The sequence below is a fragment of the Macaca mulatta genome, chromosome 1 (genome assembly GCF_049350105.2).
Source record: "Macaca mulatta isolate MMU2019108-1 chromosome 1, T2T-MMU8v2.0, whole genome shotgun sequence".
In the NCBI taxonomy this organism is placed as follows: Eukaryota; Metazoa; Chordata; class Mammalia; order Primates; family Cercopithecidae; genus Macaca; species Macaca mulatta.
The window spans coordinates 139,158,816-139,183,592 of NC_133406.1; the positions used below are offsets into that span (position 1 = coordinate 139,158,816).

The 24,777-nt window shown below is 36.4% G+C and overlaps 2 long non-coding RNA genes across 2 annotated transcripts in view; one reads left to right on the plus strand and one right to left on the minus strand.

Moving 5' to 3' along the window:
• The window catches only part of LOC144332644 (uncharacterized), a 46,269-nt gene extending 34,951 nt beyond the window's left edge, over window positions 1-11,318 (plus strand). The window contains exon 3 of the long non-coding RNA XR_013400556.1: window positions 11,200-11,318. This is a non-coding gene — a long non-coding RNA (uncharacterized LOC144332644). The remainder of the gene's footprint in view (window positions 1-11,199) is intronic.
• Window positions 11,319-24,413: 13,095 nt separating this feature from the next.
• LOC106999933 (uncharacterized) overlaps window positions 24,414-24,777 on the minus strand; it is a 62,225-nt gene continuing 61,861 nt past the window's right edge. Inside the window, exon 3 of the long non-coding RNA XR_003721437.2 lies at window positions 24,414-24,536. This is a non-coding gene — a long non-coding RNA (uncharacterized LOC106999933). The remainder of the gene's footprint in view (window positions 24,537-24,777) is intronic.

Consider the following 24,777-nt stretch of genomic DNA (forward strand, 5'->3'; position numbering starts at 1 on the left):
TACAGTATATGAGCAGACTGCCAGATGGTTACATGTTTCTGATACCCAGTATGGCCTGGGAAAGAGAACAGAAGCCCCATATTCCTGATGTAGCTTCCGCAATCTCCAGCCAATCAGCACCAAAAGCCCAAGAAGCTATTAGCTACAAATTCCTGCCTGGAGGTTGGGGGGCAGGGACTTCTCCGGGATCCCGCATGTGCAACAAGTGTCAAGTTTTAGCTTATATTAATAGTAACATTTTCCTCATTTTAATAGTAAAAAAGACAGCCCTAGGTGGAGATTTTATTTGCTAATGTTACATGTGATGCCTGTTAGAGCTTCTAGATATTGAGCACATGTGCCAGCTGCAGGTCTTCCTTTACATACTTGACCTCATCAGTATTTTTTGCATATGTATATACTACTCCCATAAAAGAAAGTCCTCCTAAGGCACTAACCGCTGTCTCTCTCTCGGAGCAACCCATTCTGCCTCTCAAAGTGCACTTTTGCTTTGCAATAAACTTTGCTTACTCTTACTTTGGACTCATTCTCAAATTACTTTGTGAAGCAAAAACAAGAACCTGAACCGGCTTACTGGCAACAATGGGACCTACTAAAATTAAGCTAAACTGCAAGATAAGTTGGGTGGTGAGAAATACAGATACCATGAATTTGAACCAAGATCCTAGCAAAAGGGAATAGAGGAAGGCATACATTCAAAAAGCAAGATGGAGGAAGAATTGACAGAATGTAATGATATGACAGCATGTGTAGGGTGAGATATAGAATGGTCATCTATGAATCCTGAGTTTCTGGATTATGTGACTAGATTGGATAGTGGTGCATTTATCAATATTGGGAAAACAGGAGAAGTAGCAGGTGTGGAAGAGATGAGTTCAGTTTTATACATGTTGAGCTTGAGCTCAAATGCAGAATGTCCCAAATTGAATGTGTGGATGTGGGAAACCATGTGAAGAGGCTAGATAGGTAATTGAAAATACGGCTGGGTCGTGACCTGAATGCAAGACTCTTCTCTAGTTCTGCAAAGAATGTGGATGGCACTCTTACCTTCTGATTCCTACAATGAATCATGTAGGAATGACTTATTCACAAAGGTTCATCATGTATTAATATTTCACTCTTCAATGACAATACTCACTTTTATTTCTTGTTTAATGCCTAATTCAACATAAGAGTTTTGGCTAAAGGAAGAGTAAAGTCCCTTCTAATGTTGTGATCTGTATGCTTGGGTAAAACCTATGCCATTAACACAATTCAAAATTATTTTTAAAAGATGAAAACATATGTTTCTGCTTTTCCCTATGTAAAAGACACTTAGTCAGTTTCTTTGTGGGGAATTAACTGAGTAGTCTTAAAGTGAGAACTAAGACTTGGGCAGCCCAACGCATGAGTGAGGTGAGTCAGATGGTTGCTCATGGCATTTCGTATGTATGAGTGATGCCAGGACTGGAGGACGGTGGCAGCAGTGGTGGCGGCACCCTGATCAGGCCATCCAGCGAGGACACAGTAACTCCGGGCTGCTTCACACTTTTTGGCTCTGGTGACCTTTTGGTTCCTGCCTATTTCCAAGCGTCCCATGCCCCGGTCTCCTCTAAGTTCTGTGACCCTGAAGCCTTCTCAAGAAATTTCCTTCACTTCAATTAGCCAATTAGTTTCTGCCACTTTTGATAAGAAACCTGGCTGAACATCAGAATAAATTAAGTCATTCAATCAATAAGAAAATACTATTTATTTCCTAAGTAAATCTACCATTGAAATAAAGTAATGATTACTACTAAACCCATAGAATGTGGCCCATAATCAGAAAAAATCTCAACAGTGAGTGAGTTATTTTTAAAAGATAATTTTATTAGCTTATCTTTAATTCACAGCAAGACACATTGCTTCCTGTCTGGTTTATACTCTCTACAGTGAGTCAGGCAAAGGTAGGATGTTTCTAGCAAAACCCGTTAAGCTGATCGAGGAGTAATTTCAGTAGCATTTTTTATTTTGTTTTAAATTATAAAACATTTATTTTTCTGCAAGTCAATAATATCTGAATAGGAAAGGGATATCGCTCTTATAAATTCAGTGAACATTTATTGAGTGGTTATTGTGTCCAAAGTAATGTGCTAGATGTTGAAAAGGTGTTCTCATTCATCATTTTATATTTTAAAGTGTTTGGCATATTGATGCTTGAATATCACGTTTCTGTCTTCATGGAACTTACATTTTAGTGGGGAAGATGGGGAAAAATAAAAATAATAACAATAAGTTGTAGTCCGCACTATGAAGGATACAGCCTAGGAGCTGAGATAGCAACTAACAGTGGGACCTATCCTGGATATAGTGGTCAGGAAAGGCCTCCCCAGGTACAGGACTAATATCCTGAGACTTGGAGGATGAGAAGAGGCTGCTGTACAAACAATGTGAAGAAGCTCATCCTGGTTTCACCGATTACAAGTTGTGAGACCTTGGGCAACCTATTTAACCTCTCTATGCCTTGGTTTCCCCATCTGTGAAATATGGAGGGCAGTATTACCTATTCCATAAAACTATTGTAAAGATAAAACGTGTTAATGATTGTAGGGTCCTTCGAACAGTACATGGCACATAGCATGAACAAAACAAATACTAGTTATTAATTATAATATTATGTTTTTATTCACAAAAAGGGACCAGCATGCACAAAAGCCTGAGGTAGGAAAGATCTTTGGTGTGTTAATTAAACTGAAGTAAGATTAATGCAGCTGGAGCAGAAGAGCAAAGAGGCAGTGGCACAGATGAGGTGAGAAACACAGACAGGATCAGATCATGTTGGGCCTTGTGGCTCATAGTAAAGAGCTGGGACTTTTTTCTAAGTTAAACGGGAACCTATTAAAGAATTTCAGCAGGAGATGAATGTTATTGGATTTATGTCTTAAGATGATCACTCCACATGCTATGGGGAAATTGAGGGAGCAGGAACAGAAATGGAGTGACCAGTTACAATGGTGTTATATAGTAGTGAAGGTGAGAGGTGATGGTGGCTTGAACTAAGGTAGAAGGAGTGAGGAAGAAAAGAGAGTGGTTTCAAGATACATTTTGGAGATAAGCTTGGCAGTATTTGTGAATTAATTGAGTTTGGGGAAAAGAGGAAGATCAATGCAGAGCTGTCATACACAGTTGTGCAGGATGTTCACTGCATAAGAGCACTTAACTGAGAAAGGCAAATAGGAGCTGAAACCCAGCTCACGCTTGGTCCACCAAGTCATGTCCCCTGGCATGGGGCTACCACCATGGAGACCTTTTCTAATTTGTACAAAAGCAGTACACAGGCTAGACCCAGGCTGACCCTTTAATTCTGGCTTGAGTAACTGGGTAAATGGTGTTGCCACTGACAGAAACGGGGACATTGGGATGGAGGAGAGATAGATTTGTGATGGATAAAAGACAAGAGTTTGGAACTTTGTTAAGTTTGAGATCACTCTGAGATACCTAAGTAGAAATTTAAGATTGGTAGTTGTTTGCTTAATACTGACCTTATAGTCATTGGTCTTGCTATTTCTAATAATTTATCTGTAGATGCTTTTGAATTTTCATTCAACACAATCATATTCACCAATAATGGCAATTTTATGTATTCCTTTCCAATCAGTGTATTTTTTTCACCCTACTGCACTTGCTCAGGCCTCTAGAACAAGGCTGAATATAAATGGTGATAGTGAATATCCTTGCCTTCCTCCAGATATTAAAGATAAAGCTTTTGGCATATCTCCATTAAGTATATTTGCTAATTGTTTCTTTGTAGAGACCCTTATCAGATTAATGAAGTTCCTTTATATTCCTAGATACAATTTTTCTGTTTATCAAAAAAGGATGTTATATTTTATCAAATGCTTTTTCTGCATCATTGAGATAATAATATGTTTCCCTCATAATTTTCTCCTCTCATAATGTCCCTGAATTTTGGTGACAAGGTCATGCTGGTCTTCTGAAACAGAAAGTAAGTTGCTTACTTTCTGTTTCACGGAAGAGTTTGTATTAGAACAGATCCTAATCTATCAGAATAGATTCAAACAGAAGAGATTCATCTTTTCTTAAATTTTTGATACAATTCACTGGTAAAGTTATCTGAACCTGGACTTTTGTTTGTGGAAAGGATTTTGAATATGAATTCATTTTCTGTAATAATTGTTAGAATAGTTACTATTCGGTTTTTTGTCTTTTTTCATTGACTTTAGTATAGTATGTTTTCCTCAGAACTTGTCAATTTGAAAATTTCATCTAAAATTTCAAATTTATTGACAAAGTTTTTTATGATAATATAATAAAAATATTCTCTTATTATCTCTTTCAAGTCTGCATTTTTTATTTGTGTTTTTTTCTCTTTTTTTTTTTTCTTGGTCAATCTAGTCAGTGGCTTATCAATTTTGCCTATTATTCCAAACAATCAACTTTGGGGAGTAACTGCTAATGGCATGGGGCTTGTTTTTGGATTGATAAAAATATTCTGAAATTAAATAATGATGTAAAACTCTGTAAATATACTAAGAAAACACTGAATTGTACATATTAAAAGGATGAATTTTATGTATGTGACTAAAACTGCTGTTTAAATGTGTATCTATCAACAATGTAACATGATCTGTGTAACCTACATAGGTAGCAGTGAAGTTTATAATACTTGCCTACATCAAGTCTTCCAGTAACATTGCTTGCCTTTATTTTTGTACATGACAATGTTATTTATATCATATAGCTCAAACAAATTAACCACATCAATAATATTGCTGGGTAGGCTAGAATAATTAATATATGACTTCTTTAAAACCTTTACATTTTGAATAATAACTGTTAATAGTCTCCAGAGAATACGGCTGCATGTTCCATCCATAGAGAGCAAGGAAAGTAGGTCACAGGACACAATCCGGTTCAAACTTGGCACTAGATAACCCAATGTTTCTTTCTTCACATAATCATGATGTCCTAATCAGTTTGTGGTTCTGACCTTTGAGTCAGTGGGTAGTCTATTATTACTTAGTGGCTGCTAAATCCAGAGTCAACATTTTGGAAGCTAAAGAATGCCCATCTTCTTTCAAAATTTTTTGGCTTACTAAAAGCTGAGCCCAGCTAAAAGTTCTTGCCAACATTTAGCTACTTCATGCATATGAACTAAACAACCAGCAGCATACAATTAGCAGAGAATGAAAAAACAGAGAGAATATATTTATTTTCTAACACATTAAAAACACATTAAATATACTAAACATATTTGAAGAGAAATTATATCGTGAAGCATGTTACAGTCTTTAGAAAGCATAGATCAGATTTTCCTGTTTCTCAAAATATGTTATTCTTTCATTTTTTTTCTATAGATACTAAACCAAAAAACTTTAAATCAAATTAGAAAATAGTAAATTTTAAAAATTCAAGTGACAGAATATCTGTTCTATTTACAGGCTGTCAGTAAGACACACTCCTTACTTCTCAGAGGTATATAACCCATTAAAAAATTGGCTATAATTTTAATGTCATTACTTTTGAAAAAGCGTGTTCTTCTTCTTGTAAAAATAATGTCAAGCATAGTTTTCTCTATATGGAGAGCAATTATTCTTTTATATTAGCAATATATAAAGTGTCCAAGCTATTATTTAATAGATTATCAGTTTTTCTAGGATTTTCTCACCTTTCTATCACATTCAAAGTTTCCTTAGTAACAAATTCTAGAAATAAAACAAATACTAGAAACAAAAAAAATTCTAAAAACATACCAAGAGACACACTAGAGGTACATATAAGAACTTTTGTTAATGCCAGGCATGGTGGCTCACACCTGTAACCCCAGCACTTTGGGAGGCCAAGGAAGGCAGGTCACCTGAGGTTGGAAGTTAAGACCAGCCTGACCAACATGGCGAAACCCCATCTCTAGTAAAAAAAAAAAAAAAAAAAAAAAAAAAAAAAAAAAAAAAAAAATTAGCCGGGTGTGGTAGCACTCTCCTGTAATCCTACCTACTCAGGAGGCTGAGGCACAAGAATCGCTTGAAACCAGGAGGCGGAGGTTGCAGTGAACCGAGATCACGCCACTGCACTCCAGCCTGGGCGACAGAGTGAGACTGTCTCAAAAACAAACAAATGGGAAAAAAAAAACAAAAGTTTGTTAAGAAAAGTGATTTGAAGTATTGAGAACTAATTTAATTCTAAACTAGTATAATTATACTTTTACTGAAGAATAGATAGCTTTTATATAATGATTCGTTTGATACAGAAATAAATCACCTCTTTGGAAAACTAGATACACACCTCTAAAATGGTCCACTAACACTACAGGGTTCTTAGCAATTTAACATTCTCTGTCCATGAGAATGAAAAAAATTAAGCACAAATTACTTGATGTGTAGGTGCATATCCACAAATGGAAACCAAAATGGCAAATGCAATTTTAGATTCAGTAATCCAACTGCTTTAAATAACCTTTCTGTAAGAGGTTAAAATACTGTGAGGAAATATGTGTGAAAAAAATAGCTTATTAAATATTAATTATTGAGCCTTACAGTATCTGTATATTCATGCATTCAATGATACATTAAAAACTTTAAAATAGAACCCAGAAGAAAATCCATGTGACATATAAAAGACAAATGACTTATATGTCTGTTTTATAAAGAATTACTACAAATTAGTAAGGAAGCATAAACAAATCCAATAGTATCAATGGGTTTTGTACATGAATGGGCAATTCACCAAAGAAATACAAGTACCTAATAAATATATGAAATTGTGCTAAACTTCACCAGTTAAGAAATAGAAATTAAAATAAATAAAACTTTTTTCTAATCAGATTAGAAAAATTAAAAATATTGAACACAACAACTGTTGGATATGTGCTGGGTCTGGGGGAATAAACTCTATTATACGGCTCATAGAAGTATAAATTTACCCAAACTTTTGGAGGATAATTTAGTTTTTGCTGTTCAAATCTGAAAAGTGTACATCATATGACCTACAAATCTCACATCTAAGAATCTGTCATGTAGGCACAGTTACATGAGAATGTAAAAGTAAAACAGAGGATGTTCATTACAGCATTATTAGTAACTGCAAAATATTAGGAGTAACTTAAATATCTATTGATAAGTGAATGTGAAATGAATTAAGATACAGACATAAACTGGAACACTATTGTAGCTATTAGATAGGGTTTCTGATATACTGGCAATGTTCTTCTTAACCTGAGTAATGGATGTATGGATGTTCACTATATAGCTACATATATCATTGTACATGTGTTTTTACATGCTTCTGAATTTTCAAAAAAATTAGAAAAGAATAAAGTGAAGTCTACATGTATTAATCAAGTTAGAAGTATGTGATATGAAAAAACACAATAGAAGATTATTATGTGTAGTAAATACCAATTTTATGAGAAAAAACATCCTGTGTATGCATATATATATACACATAGCTATGCTTACATGGCATATCAAAACCTAGGGGGAATAGGAAGCAAACCTCTGGAAAATGGGAGTATAAGGATGCTTATAAGAGGAATAGAGTGGCATTGGAGAGATTAACACTTTTTATAACATATATTTTTAGTCATATATAAGACTAAAGAAGATATATATATTTGTGTGTGTGTTTATATATATATAACTTCTGTGTGTACATTTCAATTGTCCAAAAAAGCCTGCCACTAAAGCAAGCAAAATAAATTTAAAGAGACTAAATTTTAACACTTACCCAGCAATAGGAAGTCAGCTACGCAGTTAATTGACAATAAGCAGGTATTTATTGAGCACATGATAATGAATTGTCTGATGTACTTGGTGAAGCATAGCTTATAGGAAAGTTTAAGACACTGTGGTTATACCTATGTTTCTTGCATCACAGTTAGAGGAATAAAACTATTTTATCAACTCCAGTAGATCCATTTTTATATTATAATTTAGATAATAAATCTGAATACAACAAAAATCACGATACATTGAAAATTTTCCCCAAATAATAGTATAAGCAGAAATTTACCCAGGGCTAATTAAGTTCCAGGCCTGACTTTAAATGCATGATATACATTAATATATTACAACCAATTATTGTAATCATTCCTGTTTTACAGATGAAGAAAATGAGACACAGAGAGGTTAAGTAACTTAACAAAGGTCACACAGCTTGCAAGTGGTGGGGTCAAGATTCAGACTTAGGCACTCTGATTCTAATATTTCCGCCATGCCTTGTTGTTTCTCAAAGAACTCCAGGTAAAACCTAATATTCATTATTAAATGATGTTATAACATTAAAATGTGTTCGTTTTTACCTTCAAAAGGCACATAAAAACATTTTTGAAAAAATAGAACACCGTAAAATGTAAAATATGTTTATTGTAAAACTTTAGTTATTGCCTCCCTTTCCATAACACAAAGATTTTTATGTTTTGATCCTACAGTTGATTACACTGAATGTTACACATGTCAAAACAAAGTTCTTTTCTTGAAGGAAATAGTATATAAGTTTGAGAAACTGATCATAATTAACTGTTTCTTGTTTACTTAAGTAGACTAATATGAATTGAGCCTACAGTAATGTTTACACATTCCAATGCAAAAGAACTGCAGAGCAAGCTAAATCTCGAATAATTTGTTAAGACTTATTCTATATTAGTAGATAAAACTTTGAGAGTAAATGAGACTATGCGATTGTTTTTTTCCAGCAAATTAAAATTCAGTTTAGAAGATGGAGGACATTTTTCAAAATTCTAGATAATAACAATAATATTGTGTATAAGAAAGTATTAGAATAAATGTAATGTTATATGAAATATATAACGAACAGTTCAGAGGTAGAAACTGTTGGGATATGAAATAATTACAGGAATTTGTATGCCTAATATGGAACTGAACTTGGACCTGCAAGACAGGAAATGAACTGAGGAGTCATAAAAGAGAGTACTTTACTTTTTTAAAAAACAAAACATATAATATTATTTTACCTACCCTCTTAGGACTGCTGAAAAAATTGCTATTGTTATTGAGGTATATTTTGAAAAAATATCTTACACTATTCAGCAGGAAGGTCTTTTTAAGCTAATCATGTTATAATGTTTGAAAAAAAACCTGTTTTTTTCCTTTAATTCAAGCCAATTAAATAATAAGAATCTCTTTCTTTGCAATTCTTTTATGCACTATTTACCCAGCACTGTTTCTCTAACTTTAGTTATACTTATTTGTCAAAGCAAATGTATAGATCAATTGATTTCTAGTTATTATACATGTGTTTCACCAATAAGAAATAAAGAGGTTATTGACTAATCAAAGTCAATCCAGTAATATTCAGCACGTCTAACTTGCATTTCAAAGCTTCACCATACTCAGAATATTATGGCGTGAGAATATGAAAGTGCAAACTCTAAGAATTAGGATCCTTAAATGAATAGTGGGATGTACAAAAGAGAGAAGAGTCTACTGTGAGCTGCATCTTCCAATTCCTTCAAATACAAATGTTTATACCAGGAAAACTCATGTGAATAAAATGCTTCATGCTGTCAAAGGGAAAAAGGAAGTTGCATAAGAATTGACTATTAAGGAAAGTTTCAAGATAGAAGCAAATTTAATGATAGAATGGCTCAGAAGTGGTTTAAGAATGTTTTATTTTTTAAAAGTAAAGCAACTAATTTTATTATCCTTAACAAACTCCCTAGGCCTTATCTATGTCTACCCAGAAATTTGCTATAAATACTTCAGTTTATAGAGATTGTCAAAAGAACTCCCACTCTTCCCACTACATAAGGGAGAAAGGGTAGATGTATGTCGGTCATACTGTGGGGAGGAGAGGGCAGGACGGGGGTGGCAGGTAGGTATTTGTGCCAAGAGACTGAGAACTTGTCCCAAAATAAATGCCTGGAAAAGATCCAAACTTTCAGTCATCAACATTCAGTCCCTTTGCCACACGAGCAAAAAGGAATAAAATACACAACAAAAGCAGACAAATTAAAAAGAGAATCCATCAGAGACCCAACAGAAATGGTTTCTTTTTAAAGTTGATTGAAGAAAAGGTCAAGGTCAGCTCATTACATATACCGATTATCCTTTTGATGATCTCAGGCTACAGCAGAAGCAATATAGAGCAATTACCTTAAACACTCATATAGGAAGTGGAGGAAAATATTGTTTATTAAGGTTGTTCATATTTGGGCTCCTCAGGAAACTGAATAATACTGAAATTTGAGTGCACTGGGGCATGAAAGCAAATGCAAACCGCATACTAAAACTTTCAGCTTGAACTAACTAGAGCACGCAAAGCAGCCATTGGGATTTTTCTGCCTGTGGATTTTTCAATCAGGCTTTATTATTTCAGTCAATGAATAGACTGCTTGATTTTCTGCAGGATGGAAATGATATCTTATTTGTTATCTATGTCCAGTGTATCAGTAACAATTAGAAGGATTGTTTCCCTGAACTCAGAGAGTGTTTTAAGTCATATATACTCCTTGTCTACTCTTCCTTTCAAAATCTCCTCCTTCCCAGATGTGGAAGTAAACATTACCTTATTGAATAAACAATAACATCTTCTTGATTCTCATGCCCTTCTCTCAGTTTTATAGATTTAAGTGTGAAAAGGACAGCCTGTAGTCTACAATGGGGATGGAAAATATTATTGATCACACTTGGTGGATAAAATGTTAAATAATATACTTTATGACAGATGAGGCTTTAAAAGATTGGTGAAGAATATGACACAAATCATAAAAGCTGGAAACCAGGAAGCTAGTGCACTGTCCAATTGTGTTACCTTGTACAGATGACACTTTCTGGGCCTCAGTTTTGTCATTTAAGAACCTGCTTTAAGGGTGGCTGTGAGTAACTACATGAGATTAATATCTTGAAACAAATACAGAACTGTATACAAAAGGCTGACATTGACTCTGTATTCTAATTTATTACTCATTAGTTAGCATGCAAAACAGTTTCTTACGAAGAGCATTAGATTCAGAATCTGAATGGAAACTTCTCTGGTCCTTATTTTATTTATCTATAAATAAGGGATAATGCCACATATGGTTTTTTTAGTAGAATGCTACTGGTAGAGGCCAGTTATTTGTGGCAAGCAACAGGTTTACAGGGATTCTCCTGGGAATTTCAGATTCAATGTCTGTGTTAGTTAAGATCAGGTTTTGCAGCAAATAACAGAAAACCCTCCAAAATGACAAATTAAAGAACATGGAAGTTTATTTTTGTCTCACAGGGATGTCTCAGAAGTGGTTCATGGCTGGCATGATGCTCCATGTTGTCAGGAACTCAGACTCCATTCATCTTGATGTTCTTTCCTGAAGGCTTCAACCTCACGGTCTCAACATGGCAACATCACATTCCAGAGGAGCAGAACAGGGAAAGGGTCAGAAGACAAGAGAGGAAAGGAACACACCTTGTTCTCTCCTGCTACTGGCTGTGCCTGGCTGCAGGCTAGAAATGCTGTGTCCATTGCAAATGGCCACACATCTGAGGCCCTATCACCATGGGAACAGCCACTGGGAGATAACTAGCAGCTGTTACCGTTTGTCATTTAATTATTTTAAGGTTAGAAACTTTTCCTTTTTGAATGTCTGAAAGAGAATGGCCTGAGAAATATGTTGGAAAAGTTAAATAAAGCTGCTTTGTGACTGTTTATCACTGTCTTTTTAATTTTGAAAAAGTAATCTCCAAGACTTCCAGGTTCCAATTTCACATTTAAGGAGCTGGGAAGTTGCCACTCAGTTCTAACAAGTAAAAGCTGAGCAAACTGAAAAATCAAGTCTTCTTGGGTCCATAAGAGAAGTGAGGTCACAGGGCAAACTGTTGCCCCCAGAATTAGCAAGATGGACAGGCAGATACAGAGAATCACAATATACTGGAGCAGAAACCTCCATTGGAGCCACTGCGGAGGTAGGAAAACCTAAACTAATTGATGAATTGCTGGAGGCTATGTGTAGACAAGGCTGAGAGATAAAAACTCTGGAAGACCTAGTCATAAGGGGACCACCATGCTTTTGTATGTTTTACCATCAGCAGCATGACCAGATTATCAGACTAACTATTGAAGAAAATTACATTGTGCTTCTGGCAGTAGGAAGGAAAGAAAAATCATTTTGATACGTGCCAGAGCACTCTGTTCTTAACAAGGTCTACTCTTAGGAGAAACTGTTTAACCAGAGCCACCTGCTGGGGTTTCGTCAGAGCCTAACTAACCTAAGGGAATTGAAAATAACTAACCCCAGCCTACTCTAGCTGTCCTATTTTACTTAAAAAGGGAAGGGCTAAGAAACAAGTGTGATATTCAGAGTCCAGAGAAATAGGCTTGCTAAAAGATAGAGACCTAATCATAGGACTATAGAAAGTTTCCCCTTTCCCAACACCTTATCACCGTATTAGTAAAGGCCTATTTACAGCACTTCCTTTTACCCAGTACACCATGTTCAGTTATCAAGAAAAAATTACAAGGCATACTCTTTCAGCCCACTTTGTATTGCTATAACAGAATACCTGAGACTAGGTAATTTACAATGAATAGGTATTTATTCAGCTCATGGTTTTAGGGGCTGGGAAGTCCAAGGTTGATGGGCAAATCTGACAAAGGACTTCTTGCTGTGTCAGCCCATGGAAGAATGGCAGAAATGCAAAAGAGCATGCAGGATTGGGAAGGGGGTCAACTTCATCCTTTTATCAGAAACCCACTCCTGCGATAACAGCATTAATTGTTTCATGAGGGCAAAGCCTTCATAACCTAATCACTTCTTAAAGATCCCGTCTCTCAACACTGTTGCAGTGGGGATTGTCTTTGTTTTGTGATGGCATGAAGGAATACCTGAGAATGGGTGCTTTAAAAGGAAAAGAGGTTGATTTAGCTCATGATTCTGTAGGCTGAGAAGTTTAAGGGCTTGGCCTTGACTCTGGTGAGGGCTTTCATGCTGTATCACAACATGGCAGAGAAGGTCAAAGGAGAAATGAACATGTACAAAAAGAAGGAAACCTGAGGGACGTCCTGGCTTTATAACAACCCACTCTCTCAGGAACTAAATCCATTCCCATGAGAACTCACTCCATGAGAACAGCATCATACGATTTGTGAGGAATCCATCTCCGTAACCCAACTATCTCCCACTAAGCCCTACTTCCCAATATTATCACACTCGGGGTCAAATTTCAACATAAGCTTTGGTGGTGACAAACAAACCGTATCTGTCACAGCAAGGAATAGGTTTCCAACACATGAACCTTGGGAAATATATTCAAACCATAGCATATACTAAAAGGCAAAAGCAAAGTTTGAAGAGACAGCAAGTATCAGAGCTTGGATATTCCCACTCTGTTCTAACAAGTAAAGAGCCAGACATGACAGGGATGTTAGAATTATCAGACAAATAATTTAAAACAACTGTGATTCACACCAAGGCCTATTGGGAGAGTTTGGGGCTAGGGGAAGGATAGCATTAGGAGAAATACGTAATGTAGATGATGGGTTAATGGGTGCAGGAAACCACCATGGCACGTGTATACCTATGTAACAAACCTGCACGTTCTGCACAGGTATCCCAGACCTTAAAGTATAAAAAAAAGAAGGAAAAAAACTGTGATTAAGATGCTAAGGGCTCCAAGGGATAAATTACACATGCAAGAGCAGATGGGCAATGTATGCAGAGAGATGGAAATTCAGAGAAATAGCCAAAAAGAAATGCTAGAAATAAAAAATACTTTAAGAGAAATTAAGAATACCTTTGATAAATTTATTAGTAGATTGGATATGGCTGAGGCAAGAATCTCTGGACTTGAGGATATATATCAAGAGAAACCTCCAAAACTAGAAAGAGAACAGAATGAAAAAAATTAAAGCAGAACAAAATATCTAAGAGCTGTGTGACAATTACAAAGATAGAAGATATGTATAATAAAAAATACAAGAAGAAGAAGAGAGACAAAACTACTATATACTGAATGTTTATATCTCCCCCAAATTCATATGTTGAAAGTTAATTGCCAATATGATGGTATATGGAGGTAGAGCTTTGGGGAGGTGATTAGGTCATAAGGATAAAACCCTCATTAATGGTATTAGTGTCCTTACAAAGGAGACCCCAGGTAGCTCTCTTGCCCCTTCCTTCATGTGAGGACACAGCAAACAGAAGGTTGTTAATGAACCAGGAAGTGGGCCCTCCTCAGATACCAGATCTACCCACGCCTTCATTATGGACATTTTAGATTCCAGAACTGTGAGAAACAAATGTTGTTTAAAAGCCTCCCAGGCTGTGGTACTCTTTTCTAGCAACCTGAATGAACTGAGACAGAAATTGGTACCTGGAAGTGGGGTGATGCTGTAATTAATATCTAAAAACACAGAAGCGACTTTTGAACTGGGGAATGGGTAAAGGCTGGAAAAGCTTGGAATGCATGCTAGAAAAAGCCTACATTGCTGGGAGCAGACCTTGAAAGGTGATTCTGGTGAGGTCGTGGTAAAAAAAAAAAAAAAAAAAACCAAACAGTGGTAGAGAAAGCCTCAACCTTCTTATTGCATGCCTAAGTAATTCTGAACAGAATATTGGTAGGAATATGGACTGTGAAGGTCATTCTGATGAAGTCTCAAAAAGAAGTGAGGCAGATGCTTTTGGAAACTGGAGGAGAGACTATCCTTGTTAGAAAGTGGTTAAAAAAAAAGTTGGCTGAATTGTGCTGTGTTCTAGTGTTTTGTGGAAGGTAGAACTTGTGAGCAATAAAATTGGATACATTTGGCTGAGAAAATTTCAAAGAGAAGTCTTAAAGGTACAGCTTGGCTTCTCTTTAGTGCTCTTAGTAAAATTTAAGAAAGAAAGAAATGACTGACTTAAAGACAGAATTATTAAGCGAAAAGGAAGCAGAACTCAAAGATTTGGAAAATTCTCAGCATACCCATACCGAAAAAACAGAGAAATCATGGTCAGAAGAAAACACTAAGCGCGTAGCCAGGCAACTATTTGAAAAGGTTGTTAGTACTGATCAGCCATCTCAATAGAAGCCAGAAGCTACTCTCTAAGATGATGGAAAAATAACAGTTCAGAGGTTATCAGGGCTTTACCTCCCATCATAGACCCAGAGTGCAAGGGTCTAGGTCAGAATAGTTTCAAAAGGATGGGGCCATGTCTCCAGTCCACATGGGCCAGGATATCCCTTTCCAGTGGCTCAGGGGTGGGGCCCACACAGAGACCTGTGAAATGGGGTGCACCCAGCAAAGCCAGGAGGGCCTTCCTGCCTCCACGTATATTTCAAAGGCAGGACTTCCCAGCAGAGCCACGGGTACAAGACCCCAACAAGGACAGCCAAAAGGCCCAGGAAGAGAGCAGCAGCATGGGTAGGGTCATGGCAAAAAGTTCCTACTAGGGCAATGCCCAGTGGAGACAAGGGGGTGAGGCTACCTCCATGCCATCAGACCAGCAGAGCCACCAGTGTATGATTCCAGCCTGGGGGAGGTGCAAGCATGGAACCCCAGTGAGCCAGAATTGCTGCTCACAAGAGTCACAAACATGCAACTCTCACCCATGAGAGATGTGGATTTGGGACCACAACAGCAGTGGGTCTGGAAGGCAAAGCAGTGAGCCATAAAGGATTATTCTCAAGCTTTAATGTTTCATGTTGCCTGCCCCATTAGGTTTTACATTTACCTTAGACCTGTCACTCCTTTTTTCTTTTCTATTTGTCCCTTTTAGAAGGAGAATGTCCATCCTATGCCTGTCTGAACATTGTATATAATGCACAGGACATGTCTGATTTCAGCTGGAGAGCAATTTACCTCAAGATAAATTATATCTCAAGTGTCACCAGTACCTGACCTATTTAAATGAGACTCTTGACTTAAAGTTAATGCTGGAATGAGTTAAAACTTTAGGGCTATTGGGATGGAATGGGGACATTTTGCATATGAGAAAAACGTAAACTTTAAGGGACCAGGGATAGAATACTATAAATTGAATGTTTGTGTCCCCCCAAAATTTTTATGTTGAAACTGAATCCCCAGTGTGATGGTATTTGGAGGTGGAGGTTTGGGGAGGTAATTACATCGTGAGGGTGAAGCCCTCATGAATCAGATTAGTCCTTTATGAAAAAGACCCCAGAGAACTCCCTCACCCCTTCTGCCATGTGAGAGCACAGTCAAGAGACAGCCACGTATGAACCAAGAAGCAAGCTTTCACCAGACTCCAAATCTGCTAGCTTCTTGATCTTAGGCTTCCCAGCCATCAGAACTATGGGAGAAAAATGTTTGTTATATATAGGCCAACTAGTCTATGGTGTTCTGTTAGACCAGCTTGAACGGACTAAAACTCAGACAGAACAAATATTCAAAATGGTAATGACTGAAAACGTCTCAAAATGAATGCCAGACACCAAAGTTCAGATCCAGAAAGCTCAGAGAACATCAAGCAGGATAAATGCTAGAATATCTACATATATATACATATCATTTTCAAATTACAGAAAGTCAAAGATAAAGAAAAAAACTGAAAGAAGCTGGCAGTGGGGGTGGGGAGAGGAATACGTTACACATAGAGCAGTAGAGATAAAAATTACATTTGACTTCTCCTCAGAAACCATGGAGCAAGAAGCAAGTGGAGTGAAATAGTTAAAGTGGCAGAGAAAAAACCCAGCAACCAAGAATTCTACATCTTGCAAAATTATCCTTCACATATGCATTATTATAAATTTGTCCAAACTCATAGCAGGTATGATGCGAAATATGAACACTAAACTATAGACTCTGGGTGACAACAATGTGTCAATGTTGGTTCATTGGTTGTAATAAATCTAACACTCTGCTGGGGGATGTTGATAATGGGGGAAGCCACGCATGTGGAGGCAGGGGGTATATAGAAAATATCTATACCTTCTGCTCAATTTCACTATAAATCTAAAACTGCTCCATAAGAATAAAGTCTTTAAAAAAGGTTTAAAATGTACCACTCTCTGGAAGAGAAAGATAGACTTCTACAAGATTTTAAAGCCACACTTGAAAATAAAAATATTTGGTATAAATTGTGCGCCATGCTATAACAAAATATCCATGAGATATTACTTTTTTTCCTGCTATAAAGTCAAGGAATTAAGCATTAAATTAAAAAGTAAAATCCTTAGCCTGTGTCATGTAAACCTTGACACAATTGATAAGATCTAATTACTTAAAAATTTTAAAATCTGTGTTTTTTTGTCATTACAGGCATATTTCGTTTTATTGTGCTTCACAGATACTGTGATTTTTATAAGCTGAAGGTTTGTGGCAATCCTGTGTTGAGCAAGTTCATTGGCATCATTTTTCCAACAGCATGTGCTTACTTCTTATCTCTGAATCATATTTTGGTAAATTTTGCAGTATTTCTAATTTTTTATTATTATATCTGTTCTGATGCTATGTGATCAGTGATCTTTCATGTTACTATTGTAATTAGTCTGGGGGCACCATAAATCGTGCCTATATATGACAGTGAACTTAATCCATAAATGTTTTGTATGTTCTGACTGACCGACCGAAATGACTGTTTCCCTGTCTCTCACCCTCTCTTTGGACCTCCCTAATCCCTGAGACACAGCAATTTTGAAACTAGGCCAACTAATAACCCTACTATGGCCTCTGGGTGTTCAAATGAAAGGAAGAGTCACATCTCTTGGCTCTTAACTTTAAATTAAAAGCAAGAAATAATTAATCTAGTGAGGAATTCATGTCAAAAGCCAAAACAGTCAAAAGCCAGGTGTCCAAACAGCCAAATTTTGAACACAAAGGAAAAGTTTTTAAAGGAAATTAAAAGTGCTACTCCAGTGAACGCATGAATGATAAGAAAGCAAAACAGCCTTATTGATGATATGAAGAAAGTTTTATTGGACTGGATAGAAGATCAAAGCAGTCACAACATTCCTTTAAGCCAAAACCTAATCCAGAGCAAGTTCATAACTCAGTTCTATTCTATAAAGGCTGAGAGAGGTGAGGAAGCAGCAGCAGAAGAGCTTACAGATATAGAGCTTGGTTCATGAGATCAAGAAGTTGTCTCCATAACATAAAAGCTCAAGGTACTGATGTAGAAGCAGCAGCAAGTACTGATGTAGAAGCTGCAGCAAGTTATCCAGAAGCTCTAGATAAGACTATAAATGAAGGTGGCTACATTAAACAACGAATTTTCAGCACAGATAAAACAACCTTATACTGGAAGAAGATGCCATCTAGGACTTTCATAGCTAGAGAGAAGAAGTCAATGGCTGGCTTCAAACCTTCAAAAGACAGGCTGACTCTCATGAGAGGCAAATGGAGCTGGTGACCTAGGTTGAAACGAATGCTAATTTACCATTGTGCAAACCCTAAGGCCCTTAAGAATTATGTGACGTCTACTCTGCTTGTGCTCTATAAATAAAACAACAAAGTCTGCATGACAGCACATCTGTCTATAGCATGGTTGACTGAATATTTTTAGCCCACTGTTGAGAACTGCTGGTCAGAAAAAAAGATTCCTTTTAAAATATGACTGCTCATTGACAATGCACCTATTCACTCAGGAGCTCTGATGGAGATGTACAAGGAAGTTACAGCGTTGTTTTCATGCCTGCTAACATAACATCCATTCTGCATCCCATGGATCAAGAAGTAATTTTGACTTTTGAGTCTTATTATTTAAGAAACACATAAGGCTATAGCTGCCATAGATACTGATTTATCTGGTGGATCTGGCCAAAGGAAATTGAAAACCTTCTGGAAAGGACTCACCATTCTAGGTGCCATTAAGAACATTCATGATTCATGGGAGGAGGTCAGAATATCCACATTGATAGGAGTTTGGAAGAGGTTGATTCCAACCCTCATGAATGACTTTGAGGAGTTCAAGGCTTCACTGGAGGAAGTAACTGTAGATGTAGTAGAAATAGCAAAAGAACAAGAATATAAAATTAAGCCTGAATATGGGACTGAATTGTTGCAATCTCATTATAAAACTTGGATGAGTAGTTGCTTCTTATGAATGGGCAAAGAAAGTCATTTCTTGAGATGAAATCTAATCCTGGTGAAGATGCTGTGAACACTATTGAAATGACAAAGGATTTAGAATATTATATAAACTTAGTTCATAAAGCAGTAACAAGGTTTGAGAGAATTGACTCAAATTTTGAAAGAAGTTCTACTATGGGTAAAATGGTATCAAAAAAACACTGCATACTACAGAGAAATCTTTTGTGAAAGAAGCCAACTGATATGGTAAACTTCACTGTCTTATTTTAAGAAATTGCCACAGCCACCCCAGTCTTGAACACTCTGATAAGTCAGCAGCCATCAGTATGAAGGCAAGACCCCCATCAGCAAAAAGATTCACTCCCTGAAGGCTCAGATGATCATTAGCAATTTTTAGCAATAAAGTATTTTTTATTAAGTTACGTACTTTTTTAGACAATGCTATTGCACATGTAATAGGCTATAGTATAGTGTAAACATAACTTTCATATGTGCTGAGAAACCAAGAAATATATGTGACTGGCTTTACGGCAATATTCACTTTATTGCACTTGTCTGGAACCAAATCCACAATATCTTCAAGGTGTGTCTGTATATAATTATAATTCCTATATTTCTGAATTTCTAAATTGCTTAGTTCTGCCTTCACAATTGACCTAAACATATGTAATAAAACTCAAAATAATGTAACCATTAATAATGATATTATGAAAATTCCCATAGTATATAAAGGAACCACTAAGAGGAGGAAGTGTGGCATTGTGGAAAGAGCACAGGCTTTGTGAAGAAAGTTCTGGGGAATACCACCATTTACTCATTCATTCATTCATAGCACCTATCGCCATTATATGTATTGTTTCATGTGGTATGTGTTAGGCATGGAATTTATAATATGTTTAGGGATACAGATATGAAAACTACAATTATATAAACAATTTAATTACAAATTTAAATTTGTAAGTAATTTAAAGTAGGAGGATCGGGTCCTGCAAACATCTGAATGTAGGCTCTAGCAATTACACAGAATAAGGTAGATTTATATTTGCTAGTCTTGAAAATCTTTTGCACTTAAAAGTTTAAATACACTATTAAAAAAACTGCAAAATAGTATGTGCAGTATGATTAAATTTCACTTAAATAATTGTATCAAAATTTCCAACAATATTATTATATTAAATTCATAGAAAAAATTGTAGTAATACATTGAATTATTAACAGAAGTTATCTCTGGTATTCCTGTTAAATATATTTATAATGACTTAATTGTTTACACTGAGCATATATTACTTTCATACTCAAAAAATAAATAAAAATGCATTTTTGAAATAAAATATAGGAGCATACAACTGCAACATCAGTCTGGCTCCTGAACAAGTAGAAATGCCCAGCAAAAGCTTTTATTAAAATGGTAAAAAAAGAAATACATTAACAAAGAAATATAATATTCTTCAAAAAAAGAAAGAACGCTAAAATATTTTAAGTCAATAAATTATTTCTTGTATACTACAAATTCAATATTTGATATCCATCATTAAGGATAATTATATTTTTCCATTTAGAAAAGAGGAAGAATGAATCCTGTCTCTTAGCTTTCAGAAACATTGAAAGAATTAAAAATGATTTAGGCTCTCACAAAATAAAAATACATTCAATATTTATTATGAACAAACTCTGTACTGTGCTATTGGGAAAATTTTGTGAAGAAAGAGTTTATTAACTCGACAAATATGAATTGGGCACCTACTCTGTAGCAGGTCTTGGGGGTTCAGATGCAATGCTCTGGAGATTCAAAAACGAAAAGGATGTAGTCCCTGCCTTCAAAATACCTTTGATTTAGCAATAGAGACAGACACATAACTAGTTTTCTAAATATATTACTGAAAGCAATCAACTAACCATAGATAATTTTTAGATCTAGACAAATCTAACGCACTAGCACATACACATTCTTCTATGGAGTTGTCACAGAGCCATACACTTTACAATCATGGAAACCAAAGAGCTTGCATGGCTTCCCAAGAAAACAGAATGAGCTAGAATGGCAAAACCATGAAAATAGACAAAAGTCAATTCGGGCTATGGAACAAGAAAAAGGAAAAAGATACATTTTGCTCAAATGACTATCATAAAGTTTGGTAGCTCTTTTGAAAATAGTCACTTTCTGGGCTTTATGTAATAATCCTGAATAGTGAAACAGTTTAGCTGCTGATAATATAAACCATTTTAAGAAAACTTCATCTTATATCTCAGAATAGTTCTGCTTTTCTCCTTTTGTCAGTTTTTCTCGTGGTGACTGCGGTAACAAAAAAAAGCCTTAGATCCATAGTGATAAGAGAAAGTGGTTATTTTTCTTTCTTGGCAGTCAACATGAGGATTTACATTAAGAATCCACTAATAAGCATTTTTATTAGCATGTAATGAAACTCCTTTGTAATGGTGTTTGGGACAGAACTAGCTCTCACTGAGACATTCACCCATTCATTTGACCAACATTTTTCTCTCACCTACAATATACCAAATAATTATTGGGCACTGGGGGTACGAAACTAGGAAGGCATAGTCCAGGTCCTTGAATGTACACAGAAGCCTGTTGTATAGGCAACAAATTTCCTATGAGCTGGCATTTTATGGTTGGTTAATATTATTAATCATATTTCATTGATCATATAATCATTTTGTAATTATTTAATAAATGTGTATGTTCTTTTTTTTTTCTTTTTTTTTTTTTTTTTTTTTTTTTTTTTGAGACGGAGTCTGGCTCTGTCACCCAGGCTGGAGTGCAGTGGCGCGATCTCGGCTCACTGCAAGCTCCGCCTCCCGGGTTTACGCCATTCTCCTGCCTCAGCCTCCCGAGTAGCTGGGACTACAGGCGCCCGCCACCTCGCCCGGCTAGGTATTTTTTTGTATTTTTTAGTAGAGACGGGGTTTCACCGTGTTAGCCAGGATGGTCTCGATCTCCTGACCTCGTGATCCGCCCGTCTCGGCCTCCCATAGTGCTGGGATTACAGGCTTGAGCCACCGCGCCCGGCCTCTTTTTTGAGACAGAGTCTCGCTCTCGCTCTGTCACCCAGGCTGAAGTGCAGTGGTGCAATCTCAGCTCACTGTAACCTCCGCCTCCCAGGTTCAAGCAATTCTCCTGCCTCAGCCTCCCAAGTAGCTGGGACTACAGGCGTGCACCATCACACCTGACTAATTTTTGTATTTTTTAGTAGAAATGGTATTTTGCAATGTTGGCCAGGCTGGTCTTGAACTCTTGACCTCAAGGGATCTGCCTGCCTCAGCCTCCCAAAGTGCTGGGATTACAGGCTTGAGCCACTGTACCCAGCCTCTATGTTCCTTCTAAGTACCCAGAACTATGCCACACAGAAAACAGTGTGTAAAAACAGACATAGCCTCTCTTCTTAAAGATCATGCAGTTTAGGTGGAATACAGGGGGGCCGAAATAGTCAGTTTCCTAAATAGTTTCCATTCTTCTTTCTTCCCCCCTAAAAGACTAATTCTTGTCTAGGGAACAATATGTCCAGCCCAGAAAATAAATGATGATTAGTCTAAACCCACGGTTCCCAAACTGTGTGCCCAGCCCTCAAAGGTGTTAAAGTAAACTCACTGGGGAGGCTATAATATATTCAAATTTTCAAGGGAAATAGGGACTCAACCTCTGCCAGACAGCATGCCCACTGTTAGCTTTTAGCTTGGGGTGATTCACAGTTTCCATGTTAGACCATGCTACATTTCTTTAGAATATTATGTCACTGCAAAGCTGGGTTTTCAGGAGTTGCTGTGATTAAAAGCAAGCACTGCCTGGCAAGACATAAGGGTGGCACCATCCTGAGTCCAAGGTTTGAGAAGTTGTAGAGTGCCCCACAGGTATATATAACCCAGTAGTAACTGAGGTTATCTAAGAATGACCAAGGTATTACTTTTCTTTCAACTTATGTATCATAGTTCAAATGGTAATTAAATTGTAAATGAAGCTTTTATGTATTTTTTTTGGTACCATGAAAAAAATTATTAAGAACCCAAGGGAGCTGTGAACCAAGAAAGTTTGTGAAACTTTGGTCAAAGCCAATCATGTCAATCCTGTTTCCTGCTTCCCCAGCTTCCTTAAATCTAGGGGTAACTATATGCTCAATTATGGCCTAAGCAGAAATCTGCTGCATACAGTTTTCATAATGGTATGCTGCCATAGACAGTGATTCATCTGATGGAATCACTCAGTGGGGCAGGGGAGGAGGGTCTGAGAGAGCATTTGCTTTCCTGATAAGAGAGCAATGGCAAAGACTGTTACTTGTCTTTCAATAGTCCAATTCCTTTAGAATCTTCGAAGTTTCAGCTAAAGGCCACATATTCCAGCCTCCTTTCCTACTACCTGGGACAAACTGATTACGCTCTGGCCAAAGGTACATGAGCAGAAATAATGCATGGAAATTCTGGGTCATATTCTTAAAAGGAATGGGCATGCCTCCACTTCTTTTCCCTTTTTAAGTAAAGCCCAGAGAATTTAAATAATTAGCCTTAAATACCCATAGCAGAACTGAGATAAGCATGTCAGATTGCCTTATTTCTAAACCACTGCTCTTCTTATATACTACACTCATTCAGGTCTTGGAAATAGCTGTACTGTAATTCTATATTCAATATGCTAACATGATAAGTTCTCTTTGACATGATGGCATGTTGTTGATTCAAAATGATGATGTGAGAAGTTGACAATGTTATGATGATAGACCATAGTGTTTTTGTTAAGAAACAAGATTTAGTTAGTGGGTCATTTGAGTTTCTTAACCTGTATAGCTAAGAAGTAACTCGTGGTATATTCCTTCTTCAAGAGGCAGGTCATGTGAGACTTGGACAGTTCTATGACTAGGAATTGCAGAAAGGTAGAGCATTAGCCATCAATCTGTGAATGAGGGTTTCTATTAGGGTAAGAATGTGAAAAACATTGCTTTTTATGCTATAAGATGCAGGGAGTTCTTGCTTTACTTTACACTAAACAGCTCAAATAAACATGACATATAGAAACATAAAAACAAATGAACACTTAAGGACAGACATAAATGATAAAATTATAAAATAGCAAAAGATTTTATAAACAGATTAGCAAAGACTGAAAAATCACATCTGAGATAGTTTACTTGGTAACTACGTTGTTGGGAGCTTTGTAAGAAAAACAGTTAAAGGAATTTTAAAACATAATACATTTTTATTTCTTTAAAAATATATGACAAAATTTCTTCTACCATCTGCCATGCTCAGATTTATACCACATTATAAAATTATTTAATTCCCTAAAGTACAAAAAAGAATGGCTGAATCTCCAAAGAGTTGATAAAGACTGAAGTTGTTTATAAGGCATGCTTATGTATGCTATTTCAAGCCATCTACAGGACTTGAGATAGGAATGTTTAGTGTTTGCAAAGCCATAGTCACTGAGCCAGACTTTGTAGTGATCCAGAGATCCTTCCATTTCACAGACCTGTCCTTAACGGCTTCTCCCAAAAAAGATTCACAACTTTATCTGTTGGCTGTGGCAGTATGAGAGGATCTTCCTTCAGTACATATACTACAGCTACATTGGAGTAGCCACCCTTAGGAAGTACCTAGGAGAAAAAATAGAGGAAGATGATGATCACTAACATTTTCTAAGAGTTACACTTTTAATATGATTTCCTATTAAAATTAGGTCTCTGGTGTCATGTGGATGACTACTTCATGTAACTAATTTTATTTTTACACACAAGGTTGAAAGTGAATGTATGGTGAATTTATCTAACAGCCAGCTGAAAAACAGGGGCATCCCGCCTATATCTGTATAAGGTAACATATGAAGAAAATACAAAT